The sequence below is a fragment of the Callorhinchus milii genome, unplaced genomic scaffold, assembly GCF_018977255.1.
Source record: "Callorhinchus milii isolate IMCB2004 unplaced genomic scaffold, IMCB_Cmil_1.0 Scaffold14, whole genome shotgun sequence".
Classification (NCBI taxonomy): domain Eukaryota; kingdom Metazoa; phylum Chordata; class Chondrichthyes; order Chimaeriformes; family Callorhinchidae; genus Callorhinchus; species Callorhinchus milii.
Genome location: NW_024704755.1, coordinates 493,534 through 507,195, shown reverse-complemented (window position 1 = coordinate 507,195; position 13,662 = coordinate 493,534). Strand labels below are relative to the sequence as shown.

At 43.4% G+C, this 13,662-nt stretch overlaps 1 protein-coding gene across 5 annotated transcripts in view; it reads left to right on the top strand.

Annotated features, from left to right (window-relative positions):
• The first annotated feature begins 2,052 nt into the window (after positions 1-2,052).
• garre1 (granule associated Rac and RHOG effector 1) overlaps positions 2,053-13,662 on the top strand; it is a 50,795-nt gene continuing 39,185 nt past the window's right edge. For 4 of the 5 annotated variants that reach the window (XM_042340544.1, XM_042340542.1, XM_007907902.2 and 1 more), the window contains exon 1: positions 2,053-2,138. The gene's annotated coding sequence lies outside the window, so the exon portion shown is untranslated. Of the gene's footprint in view, positions 2,148-13,662 lie in introns of all 5 variants that reach the window. The other variant, XM_007907901.2, reaches the window with a different exon arrangement.

Genomic DNA, 13,662 nt, shown 5'->3' with positions numbered 1-13,662 from the left:
AGTGCTTTGCGATGTCCCGAAGACGTGATAAGGTGCTATATCAATGCAAGGATTATTATTAGGCAAAGTGCAGAGTTGAATTATTGTGAATATAAATGAAGTTAAAAAAATCCCTAATTTGACATTAGCTCATATATCTGGGCCATGGTCTTTGAAACACTTGTGTTTTATTCAGGTTCGATTACAAATGCACAGTCACTTCAATTACAGTAAATCGTGTCCAGTGCTGTGAGATGTCCTCCACACGTTATTTTTTATTATTAGGTTTGATGTCTCTCTGATCACCTCTTTACCTCAGGCTGTAGTACTGCTGGACAACACCAGGTGGCAATGCCAGCACTGCTACCCACCACATTGAACAGACCACTCCCAAACTGCAGGGAGTGGCTGTAGAGACCAACAGTGCAATAACTGAATACCATTCTGTGAACAGCATTTTGGGGGATAAAGGAGATTTAAAACTGCTTAGTCTTGTCTGAATCTTAGACTTCATCCAGGGTTCTTGAAGTGGTGAATGAGCCTGGGTCAGCACTGCTATAACTGTGCTAGGAAAAGTAGTTAACAGTGAGGAGGATAGTAGCAACAACAACAAAATTACATTTGTAAAACCCCTTTCAAGGTGCTGGACAGACAGAGTTATGGACCCGAGCTGGGGGTTGGGTGGGGGAGGGTGAAGGGCAGGGGGGGAAGCAGGGAGATCAAAAGCACAGACGAAGAGGAGGGTCTTGAGGTAGGTCTTGAAGGTGGTGAGGGAGGAGGGCGAGACGGAGGGACTGCAGGATGGAGTTCCATAGGGTGGGTGCAGAGTGGTGGAAGGCGTGAGCAAGGCAGGGTATGTGAAGCAGGCTGGAGCCCGCAAGCAGAGGGAGTGAACAAGGTGGTAGGGGCTTAGGAGGTCAGAGAGGTAGGGAGGAGCAAGACTGTGGAGGGCTTTGAAGGTGAAGACTGCAAGAGGACTTAGACACTGGTAAAATGGGCAGACATGTGACAGATGAGGTTTAACATGGAGAAATGCAAAGTGATGCATTTTTGAAGGAAGAATGAGGAGAGGCAATATAGGCTGATGGTATAATCATAAAGGTGATGAAGGAACAGAGAGACCGGGGGGTCATGTAAGTAAATCTTTGAAGGTGGCAGGACAGGTAGATAAAGCTTTTAAAAAAGCGTAAGGGATACCAGGCTTTATAAATAGGGCATAGAATACAAACGTCAGGAAGTTATGAGAAATATATTTTCACACAGTGCATTGTTGGGATCTGGTAGAAGCCAATTTGATAACAACTTTTAAGAGAAGTAGATAATTATTTGGGGAGGACAACTTTGCAGAGCTATGTGGAGGGATTTGGAAGCTCTTTTAAAACAGCCGACACAGCCACGATGGGCCGAATGGCCTCCTTCTGTGCTGCCGAACTCTTATGACTCTTATGAATTGGCAATATTTCGGCTCCGCTCCATCTGAAACCGGAATGAATGACACGAATGGGAACTACAGCCCCCACAGTGCACTGCGCCACACACGCGCACAGGGTTCACAGCGGCAGGCGACGCTCTTCGAAAACGCTTCCGCGTTCTCTGATCACCCGCGGAGGGAGGTATCAGCCCCTCTCCTCCGGCTCTTCTTTTAAACCCAGAGAGATTCCCGACGTCGTCACGTCCGGTCCCCTCCGCCGCAGTTGGTAGGAGAAACTATTCCCAGGATTCAAACAGCGGGGGGGCGCTGCACACGGGCTGCCCACCCATTGCTGTCTCACAGCGCGTTTCTCTCGCCGCCGAAGGCGTTTTATAGCTTTGATTTTGTGTCAGTATCACAGATATTAATAACAATACAACATTAGAGTGTGATTGGTGGGAGTGGGTGTGGGCGGTCAGGGCGCGGCTCCCCCTGTCGGCGCCGGTCGGATGGGAGCAGCGGGTTTCCGGTGTACACACCGAGTCTGGCGCGCGACTCTGTCCGTCCGTCCGTCCGTCAGCTCAGTGGCGGCGGCGCCGGAGCTTCAGTGTGAACGCGGAGCCCCCGAGCGGAGTCCTGGCCCCGCCTGTCAGCACCGCGGCCGCACTCAGCTGCCACTCGGTCTCATTGCTCTCCCGCGGCGGCAGCGCTCGGTTTGACGGTCTCTCCCAGCGGCGTGTGACCTGAGGTGTGGTCGGTATGTCAGAGGAGCGGCGACGGCGGGCGGGGGTTTCAGGGATGAGCGGTTGAGGCCCAATGCGCCGGGGCCAGGGATTCCCGGGCGGTGGGGGTGTGGGGGTGTTGCCTCAGGTAGTGGGTGAGTGTATTTTTATGGGGGGGGCGGTGTGTGTGTGTGGGGGCGGTGTGTGTGTGTGTGTGGGGGGGGGGTCGGTATGTGTGTGTGTGTGGGGGGGGGCGGTGTGTGTGTGTGTGTGTGTGGGGGGGGGGGGGGCGGTATGTGTGTGTGTGTGGGGGGGGCGGTATGTGTGTGTGTGTGTGGGGGGCAGTATGTGTGTGTGTGGGGGGGGGTGGGGGGGGCGGTATGTGTGTGTGTGGGGGGGGGCGGTATGTGTGTGTGTGTGTGGGGGGGGGGTGGGGGGGGCGGTGTATTCCGGGTTGGGAGGAAGAAGGCGGTGTCTATGATGACACTCCAGTGCCGCACTGGGGGGAGCGCTGCATTGTCGGAGATGCTGTCCTTCGGATGAGACGTTAACCCTCAGCTCCTCATCTGTGCCGAGTTCAGTTGGACGTTAAACACCCTGGGGCGCTCGTCACAAAGAGAAGGGAGTTTCTCTCCCCTTCCCGGTGTCCTCGCCAACAACCCCCCAAATAAAGTTGGTCACTCACTCGGCGGCTATGTGTGTGTGTGATGTTCTGAGACGCTGCCCTGCATGAAGGGTGCTATATAAATGCAAGTTTTGGTGTGGGGGATTGGTGTTGCATCGCTGTGCGCACAATTAGCTGGTATGGTCCACAAATTCACTCACTACATGTTATAGTAAATCCTGTGAAGCGCTTTGAGATGTTTTGATTACCTAAGGGCATTATCAAGTACAAGTATTTATTATTATTGATGTGTTGGAGATGAGGGAAGGAGAGAGAGGGCAAAAAAAAAGTGTCTGTAGTGGGAGCGGGTGGAGGTGTATCCCAGCAGGGGAAGCTGGTTAACACCCTTCCTGCCCCCGGTTCCAGTCTCTTGCAACACACCGTGGTGTGGAGAGCAGGGTCTGGGAGGGGTGAAATCCCCAACCGAATTGTTTTAATTCGGCCAAGGGAGCAGAGGTCTGGTATCTTTCAACATTCCCAATGCACCTTGGCGTCCAGGAAGCAATTTACATTTCAGGCATTGGTTCCTTCTGATTCTCTTATTTTTGTATGCACCAAAACCTGCGTCTTTTTGTGTATGGGAAAGCGCTCTGCATTAGCAAAGAGGGTATGTTTTTTTGTGGTGAATCAGTTACAGTTCTCATTTGTTATTGCATTCTTGTGCACCTGAGGGGTTTCCCCACCCTCCTTGGAGGAAACACCCCATTTCATATTGTGATTTTTTTTTAAATGGAAAGTCTGATTGAACAGGTGGATTTAAGTTTAAATCTTTAACTTTATTGTTTCTGTAAATTAGTAGCTTCATTGAGTTGGAGAAAGTGTTGATTTCAGTTTAACTTTATTCAATAGTGTCTTGGAATCTCATCTCTCTGTCTATGCATTACTGAAAAGCAAAGGTTATCTCACTTCATAAATATTAATCATCTATTATATTGTTTTACAAATCCTTCTCCAGTTCACTGACAATATTTAGGTTTGCTGATCTGTTTCTCATTTCCCTCCGTTCCTCAGAGGCATTTGAAGTATTTATATGGAACAATTATTTAAAATCAATGTGCTTGTCAGCCAAACATTTTTCCAGTGGATCTCATCTCTCCCTTTTGTACTATTTCACTGAGTCTTGGAATTCTGATGCTGGATTGTAGTGGCTTGTTGTGAACATTCTTTGCTTCTGAGATCATGAGGTGCAGAAGGTTTGTTACTTTATTGGTTTCTGTGGCTGGTATTTGGGCTTAAGTTTAGTGTGAATTCCTTCTCTTACTACCCCCAGTATTATGTTGCTTTCTATGTTTGTCTAAGAAGTGGAGAACGTTTTATTGTTCTCCACTTTTAAGTACTGTACGTCAGAACATTTGTTTTGCAGAGCAAGCTTTCCAGTTCTGCTGCAGTTAAAATTCAAAATAAGACTCTCCCTTGAGAATGTAACTACGTTGAGCTAATTTCAGGTGCTTTGCCAGAGGGTAAGCACTTTCTCTGCTGGTGGGAAGGCATTCTGTGGTTGTCACATACGCATGAGTAGCTTCTTGTGATTGGCTGAAGAAGGCAAGCCATTGGCCTGTAATTATTTTTATACTGTGATGTGTACTCAGTATAAAAAATACTATGACGAGGAGGAATCTTTATAAATTGTATAATCACCTAAGACTTACATGCACCCAAGTTCCATTCAGTTTCCTAGTAAAAAAAACTTAGATTTTTTTGCATTAGTTGTATTTGATAATTAAGTTAAATGTCTAAATTTTAATGGTTTCTGAGTCCCCAATAGATCTTAAATCCTATGCAAGTCATCTTCTAACTCATAATGCCACTACTGCACTTACTGGCATTGTATCATGGGAAATTAAATCTTTACCCGTCACTGTAAGCGCACTTACCGGCTGCATTGAAGTACTCATGTGTAGTGTCGATTATTAAGTTGTATAAAATCCGACTTATGCAAGTTTGCCTGTAACTCGTACTTCACATAAGTCTGTGAAGTGCTTTGAGATGTCACTGTATCAAATGGAAGAATTATTATTATTGTTGTCATTAAATGTTATTGTTCCGATTCTTGCAAGTTTCCTTGTACCTGAAATGGTAATCTTTCTTATTGGTAGTCAGTGTGCTTTGTGTAATCCAGGGTGCTGATGTTGAATCTGCCAAGTAGTCAGTGCTGAAGCCACTTCTCTGACCTGGTAATGGCTCGAGCCCTCTTTCTTTCAACCAGAAAAATATGGAGTAATTTTAATCTTGCTATGTTAGTTGCTATTGCCTCTCAAAATGCAATGAAGACACCAGATTAAGAGATGTTGATACCTACTTCTGGAGACATTAGCATTGGCTCCTGCTAACCTACCCTAATACTCTTCGGAATTGAGTAAACAAGGTATATCCCTCCAGAGGAGTGTACCAAATTATCAAAATTTCCCTCCTGAGGGAGTATTCCATTCCAGATGCATGGAAATTTCCGTGTAGAGGTGGCAGATATACGTGAAAATCTGTCTGGTTTGCATACTTTTAAACATGATGATGGCTGACCTGGGGTACCAAAGTGCTGAGTTAATATAAGTAATGTTACTATGTTGAGATGGTAGAACGGAGATACTAAATATCTGTTTACTTACGAGAGGATTAAGTCACTGACTCATTCTTTCAATGTGCACGTGAGTTCCATGGGGCCTTGTTATGTCACTGAATCCTATACAGTATAAACAACAAGACAAATGACTGTAGGACTGATCACATTGTCTATAGAAGGACGTACACAATCTACATGTGTACTTTTTATGGCTGTGTTCATAATTCCAGTCTCAACAGAGTCTGAACACGAGTGTGGGCGAAACGTAGGATAGAGACGGGGTATAGTTTGGAGCAGACTGCAGGATATTTGAAGACTGAGATATTTTTGCAGATAGTTGGCATAGATGACCTTTTCATCCTTTTTGTATGTCTTTGTGCAAAGAACTAACTGTTCAGGTGACTCCCTGACAAATCGGTTTCTCACTATTGTGTTCCACAGCTTGGAGTGGAACAAATGAAAGGCTATTCTGCTGGTGTGAATGGCTGTATATTGGCACTGGGCCAGGGAATTTATTTGCTTTATGGTATCCTGCCATGTATAATGGCTATTTTTCCATCTCCTTTACGCTTTTGATGATTGTATTATGAGACACACCCTGCTTGAGCAAAGTAATCTTTGCATCCAGATTACACCATTGTTTTTAGAGCAAGAGGAAGTTACTGAGCGTACCACTTTCCTGAACTGACAAAAATGCTTGTTTTCTCTAGAGTGCATTGCCCTCTTAAAATGGTAAATGTAATTTACAATGTGTATTTTAGACTTGAGAAACTCAATAACCCACCCATTGAGTCTAATTCTTTTGCATAGTCATCTTTATTCTGCAGAATGCCACTTTGAATTCTGCATGTAATGTCAGTGTATTTTCTCATCATGCTTCTTAACTTTACTTTAGAATTGCCAAAATGTTTTCTCATTCCCTTCAGTGTATTGTGATGTGCTCTGAAAGCAGTGAAACATATCTTGCTTATTGCTTCAATTTGTTACTGTGATTAATAACAGTATCATTTCAGAGATTTGGGGAAATAAATGTTTCTAGGCTGTTGGAAGAAAGTTTTTTTTTAATGTCTGAGGCTCAGTGGCTGATCTCACATTCCCAGGGTTGTCTACTATTTTGAAAAGTGGCAAGTAAATGACTAGGAACAGTTAGAAGTGATTACCGCTGCAATTATTTTCTTTAGGTTCAATCTTCTGCAGATGAAAAAAGCGGCAAAAGCCAGAAATTAACAGCAACTCAAACAGTATCTGAAAGAGAAATGTGTAACGTTTTGGATTGACTCCTTTGACTGAAGATCATGTGTGAAATGTTAACCTGTTTTCTCGTTCAGAATCGATTGAGCTGCTGTGAATTTCAAGCATTCCTGTGTTTTAGTCCATAAATGGCTGCTTCTGTATCTGTTTTTCAAAATGTAGGCCTGCTTAGCTGTGGGCTGACCCAGTATGATTTAGTTGGTGCTAATATTTTTGCATCATTTGTATTTTTTTTGCTTCCCTGCTTGACACAAATCTATCTGTCACACAGAATATCCTGTGACATGAATGAATAAGCGCTTTGGATCTGTTCGTATTGGGCTTACCTGTGCTTTTGTGGTCGCCCTCATCATGTGCTTATCCTCCCAAGTCAACAAAGCGCATGGACTTTTGTAATTTATCCTTAAAAAAAACCTATATTTTAACTGGCCTTAAATTGTAGTCTCGCCACTTTCTATCACCAATGAACATGTTAATGGGCAGCTGGAAATTATGGTAAAACAGCAATAGTAAGGCAATCATACAACAGGCACTGAGGAATGCTAAACCTTTAGGATAACTGAAAGTTTTATAACTGTCCTCTGACATGGCATGAAATCTTCAGCTGACTGACTACCTGGTATCTTATTTATGATTTTAAATGAAATACTGCATTTTATTTCATTCTATTTATGAGTGACTGTTAGTTTTGGACTTGATGTAATGAAGAGAATTGGACAACTTCTAAGGCCTCGGTAAAAGGTGTGTCAGAGGGGAATGTTAAGTTTCTCTCCTTCCTTGTAGCAGTGTCTGTCTTGCAATGGGTGAGAGAGAACAGCAGCAGTATATATTTCTCCTTGCATTTCCATCGTTCTGTGTTGCGAATAAGAACTGTCTGGAAAGTTATTTTAGGTGTGACACATGCATGGCAGATTTGTGAAGCATGTGCTGGACAGAAATTTTGCAGTTGGAGCTCATTTTACTTCAGAGGTCAAACAGTGTGAACTCATGCCACAAGGATAAAATAGGAGCATGTGATATGGTTAAGAAGTATGATGAGGAAGTAAAACTGCAAATGTTTTGTGGAGATGGTATATTAATGTCAGGGCTTCTGAACTGTACCTGAGCAAGAAATCCCAGAGTATTAATCTTAGCATAATAATCATTCCAGGCAAGTGTCAAGTGATAGCGTCTTTTACATCAGGAGGACATCCAAAGTGCTTCACAGGATATACTGTAAAGTGCAGTGACTTTTTTTGTAGTCATCAGAATTAATGTTGTTGACAATTTGCACAACAGTAACAATTGTGAAGTGGTGTTACTTAGTGAAGGAAACCAGAAACCAAAGTTGTTTGTAAGCATAAGCAACCCTGATTGTTGTATGATGGGCTGCCAGTGTAAATCACAAATGGTTGGTACAATTTGTGTATAATTAGTGTTGGAGGCTATGTCCTTTCCTGTTTATACTGGCTTGTCACAGACTGAGAAGCAGTGTTTGCCACATTTTTCTTGTGCTAGTAATGCTGTGTTTAAAAAATATTGGCAGTTACAATGTTACCTTCTATGGTAAATGGAATTCTTTCCTGACCTGAGGTGAACACAGTGGTTGGTTCATGGTCTGAAAGCATTTTCTGTAGATATTCTGTTGGACGTGAACAGAAGCCAGAACTTAGTTCCATACGGCTACTGTCTCACAGAATAGTCTGCACTTACAATACTAGTCTGTGAGTGAAAATGAGTTGGGCTGAAAATTTCCACTTTACTCTAGAGGAGAGTGTTGAGCAATATGAGTGAATATGCTACAAAAGGCAAAATACTGCAGATGCTGGACATCTGAAATAAAAGCAGAATCGCTGGGGACACTCAGCAGGTGAGGCAGCACCTCTAGAGAGAGGAGAGTGAGTTAATGTTTCAGGTCGATGACGTTTTGTGCAAATTTTTTGCAGTTGAGTTGTTTGCATTATACTCATCCTCCCCCCCACACCCCCCCCCCCCACCCCCACCTCCCCACGCACACACACAGAAATTGAGCAGTAAGAATATTCATTCTTTTGAGGGGAGCTACTTTGAACTTGCTATGTTTCTTCAATACTAATTCTTCCATTGAGTTTGTGCATTGTTGGGGGTTTTAAGGAAGCCTTTGGTGCACTCCAAATTGAAAATAAACAGCGTTGTTTTAGAAGTCTTTGGTATTCCTCCACCTTGGAATAGGATAAATGGGAAGCTCCAGTCTTGCTATCGAGAGCTCCAACCTTGCTCACAGCACATATATATTGTACACCGTAACCTAGCTCACAATACATATATATTGTACACTATAACCTAGCTCACAACACATATGTATTGTATGTACACTGTAACTAAGTTCACAACCCATATGTATTGTACACTGTAACTTAGCTCACACACATCCACCAAAAGGAAGGTGCAACGAAGCAAAAGGGGTTGCAGTTGACCCTCATGAGAAACCTTTATTACAGAAATGGCAGCAGAAGGGGGTGATTCGGCCTATTCAAGCCCATGCTGGTTTTATGCACATTATAAAATGCTCATGAGAAAGTTCTTGCTAGGACTGCTGAAGGCGTTGGGATCCTTTTCAACCTTATTCTGTGACCTCAAGAAGGTCTGATTTAAAATTTGATACGAATTGCAGGAAGCCTTTTTGGTTCTCTCCTGTATTGTGCTGGTTAACTTTATGCTGTGTCAGCACTTCTGCACAAAGCAACTTATCCATCAGAGTTGAGTGCTGAACATGCTGCCTTTTACATGATGAATGACAAATTTTGATTATTGCATTATTGCATTTTCAACACATTATACTGTACTTGTAGATCTTTCCATTTAATGCCAATGTTTATATCTATGTTGTGATCAGGTGTAAGAGCTATCACAAACTGCTGCATAAACTAGTTTGGGTATATTTGGGGTGATCCCATTTCACAGTAGTACAAGGTAGACTGCATTCAGAGGTGAAATATATATTTTATATATGTGTATTTGTGTGTCACTATTTGTGTAGATATGCCAAGACTGTTCTAGAGAGTGTGATCAGAGTTTAAATGTAAAAGTGATTTCATAATTATTTGTGCAGCAAAGCTGCAAATCTTTTGTTCTTTAAGCTGCTAAGGAAATTCTAAAATAATAATAACCCTTACATTTGTTATAGATTATTTCACATCAGGAGGACATCTCAATGCTGTTCACAGGATTTACTGTCCAGTGTGGTGACTCTTTTGTGGGCAAATTATGGGAAACCTAAGGGGTTGCTACGTGTGTGAACTATATCTCCTCTATCTTTGGGATTTCATATGTAGGAGGGACGTGCATGGAATTCTCAGTTGGTTTGAAGACTCTTAAGCATAGTGATGTGTTTCCGCATGTGTCAGACCCGGCTGACCCATTGTTCTTATTTGGACTCCCTTCAGTTTCTAACTGCTTTTTGTGCTCCTCCTCGATCATCATTGATCATTAGGATTGCTGGAATTTATTTATTTTCTCATTTTTGTTGGATAACATCGACATTTTTAACTTTTGATATCTTTGTTTGACGACAAATGCTGGCTGGCACTTCAGTTCACGTGTTCGATGCCTGGAAGCTCCTCTTCAACATCTGTGTGCTCCCTCTTGGCGACATCATCTGCAGACATGGGGTTAACTTCCACATGTATGTGGATGACACCCAACTCTATCTCTCTGTAGAGGTACCTCTCTGCCTCCACCCTTGACTCCAGGTCCCACTGCTCTCCTGACAGAATGTCTGTCAGACATCAAGTCCTGGATGAGCGCTAACTTTCTTCAGTTGAACTTCAACAAGACGGGGGCTCCTGATTGGCTCCCGTCAGCGCCTCCTCACCTCAGGCGCTGACAGCATCACCGTCCATGGTTGCACACTCCCCCTCACTGAGCCAGTCTGGAATCTTGGGGTCTCGTTTGACCCTCAACTATCCATTCTACCCCACATCTGCGCCATGACCCGTTCTGCCTTCCCCCACCTCCGCAACATCGAACGGCTCCGCCACCATGTCGCACCGCAGGCCACCGAAAGCCTCAAAAATGCTTTCATTACATCGAGACTATGCAAACTCCCTGCTTGTCGGCCTCCCCAATTCCTCCCTCCACAGGCTGCAGATCATCCAGAACTCTGCAGCCCATGTCCTCCCCCCTACTAGGCTCTGTGACTCTTATCACTCCCATCCTTACCCAACTCCACTGGCTTCCCATCACACAGAGTATACGGTTCAAGATCCTGGTCATCACCTTCAAAGCCCTCCATGATCTTGCTCCCACCTACCTCTCCGACTTCCTATCCTCCTACCATCCTGTTTGCTCCCTCCGCTCAGTGGGCTCCGGCCTGCTTCATGTCCCCCGCCTCGCTCGCCCCACTATCAGCGTGCGGGCCTTCCGCCAATCTGCACCCACCCTCTGGAACTCCAACTCGCCCCCTCCCTTGCCACCTTCAAGACCCACCTCAAAACCCTCCTCTTCAACAGTGATTTCGATCGCCCTGCTTTTTCCCCCCACCCGCCTTCCCCCCTCCCGCACTCCGACCCTCAGCTAACTCTGTCTGTCCAACGCCTTGGGACGTCCTCCTGACATGAAAGGCTCTATCAAATGTAATCTTGTTGTTCTTGTTGTTGCTAATGTCGCATCCTGTGCAGAGGTTTAGGTATTGCTGTCAGCTTGTGTGTTTGTGTGTGTGTGTGTATATATATATATATATATCCCTTCCGTCCACTAAATGTGCTCATGCTGGTGATAGTCTTGCAGCTGAACTTATCATCTTGCATGCTGTACGTATAGTTAGTCTTGTAAATGTAACCTGATCTTGTTGCACTCACATTATGCTTTCAGAGGTATGAGCAGGGAGGTGATAACCATAGTTAACGTCATTTTACACTAATTGATTTACCTTTTGAGTTGAAAACCAATGGGGTGGGGGAGATGATACTGGAAACAGAAATGTTTTTTCTGCCATTGCTACACACCACCTTAATGAACTTTCATGTTGTCTAGTTGCCAGCTGTGTTTGTATTATCTATACCTCAATTTGTGCTACATTTACTTCAGTAAGGGTTTCTCCACTGTTAAAATTCATTCAGCTAGGATCTTGGGGTGGTTTGGATAGCTTTATAGCAGAACATCTGTCAAGAAGAGCTTCAGATCTCACTGGAGGTTAATAGGAGGAGAACTGAAGAACAAAAGTGCTTTGAGACGTGATAATACGCTATATTGGGATATGGGGATAAGGCAGGGTTAGGTTATTAGCTGGAGTTAGATTAGAAAAGATCAGCCATGATTGAATGGCGTGGCAGGCTCGAAGGGCCGAATGGCCTACTCCTGCTCCTACATGTTATGTTATATCAAATGCAAGTATTATTATTATAATCAGAATTCCAGTTGGACTTCTGCCTCTGCTGCAAAATTCTCTAAAATTAAATAGTTAGAATTGATCATGGATAAATAAATTGATGTAATACTTGAAGGCCAAAGAGAAACAAACGTCTGTAAACCTAATTTTAAGAATAAAAAAGATAGCTGACCAATTTGTTGTCAGAATTAAATGTGACTACAAACTTAGGTGAAAAACAACGCAAATAGTTAGTGAATAACAAAATAGAGGCCCATTCATACAGATCGCCATCTACAAAAGATAAGTTAAAATGCATCATAAAATGCCGAACAAACATTGACATTGTATGAACTACAGTACCACTGACAACTGCTTGTCAAGGCTTGTGGTTAACATCTACAACTTTGGGGTGAGTGTATCAGCAGAAAAGCAGAACCGCAGTAAATCCACAAGACGCCTGACTGGGAGGTCAAATGAAATTGAAAAAAAAATCCAATTTCATTGTGTATAAAATGGACTCGCCATGTGTGGGAGAGAAAAGACTTGATTCTATCCGAGTATGGGTTGTAAATGTACCAGCATGTCGTGGTATATAGAAATAAAGTGAATCTCTGGCAGATGGTGTTAAAGCAGTGGGCAAAGCAAACATTCCAATTGTCACCCATAATTGGCTACATTGAATCGCGGGAAATGTAGATTTGATCCATTGACCCATGCGCAGAAGAACGTAATTTCCTGCATTTGATAAATTCCAATGCTTATCAGTAAGTGATCATGTGGTGGTGAGTCAAGACGCATTGAATCGCGGGAAAGATAGTCTTGAGCTGTCACTGCGTGCATATGCACTTACTGGCTGCAGTGGTGAACTACCATATGCAAACTTTTAACCGGCTGCATTGAGTTACACATGTGCAGTGCAGGTTATTGATTAAATCATATTTTATATGACTTATTCAGTATGCCTGCGACTCGGACTTTGCGTAAGTCATTAAATGTTATGGTCCCGACTGATACGAGCTGTATGAGCTTTCCTGTATCTGGAATGTACAGGGCAGCTACCAGAAACCCACAAGATCTGAGTGGGAAAAGAGCAGGTAAATGGGACTAAAAGGATTGCTCTTAAAAGAGCCACCATTGACACGATGGGTCGAATTATCTCTTTCTGTGCTGTAAATTTCTATGGTTTACTCTCTGACTTTGTTCCTTTTCGACTTCAATGATCTCTGCCCTTCAGCTAGCCTCTTCTTTCGCTGATGTTTCCAATTAATTTTATTCAATTACTTTGTGTTCTGAATTTGACTTCTGTTCAGCTGTGCCCGCTCAGCAATGCTAGCGAGCTGTGGGGCATGAGGTCCACCCCATGTCTCCTTTTGTTATACCCTGATGCTGTTCTCTCATGTTACTGACCATGTAAATTGTGCATTGTGTATACATTTGGCTCTATCTGTACATCTGCTTATTAGTACAAAACACCAGTTACACAAGAATAATAGAAGTAACATTATTGTGTCACAAATAAAGGATGCCTCTGCCATTAGTTGCAGAAAAAAATCTGACACTGACAAGTTTGTCTTGGAATGAGAACATATTGAAAATGCACAAGGGGTTTCTCCAGAATTAACTTGTCTTATGTAAAAATGATCATAGTTTACTTCTGGTCTTGTTTCTGTGACCATGTTAGTCAGGTTACAAAAGCTACTCCCTGGTGTTTTGCACAATGCATCAAAAATCCAACTGCCAGAAACTAAC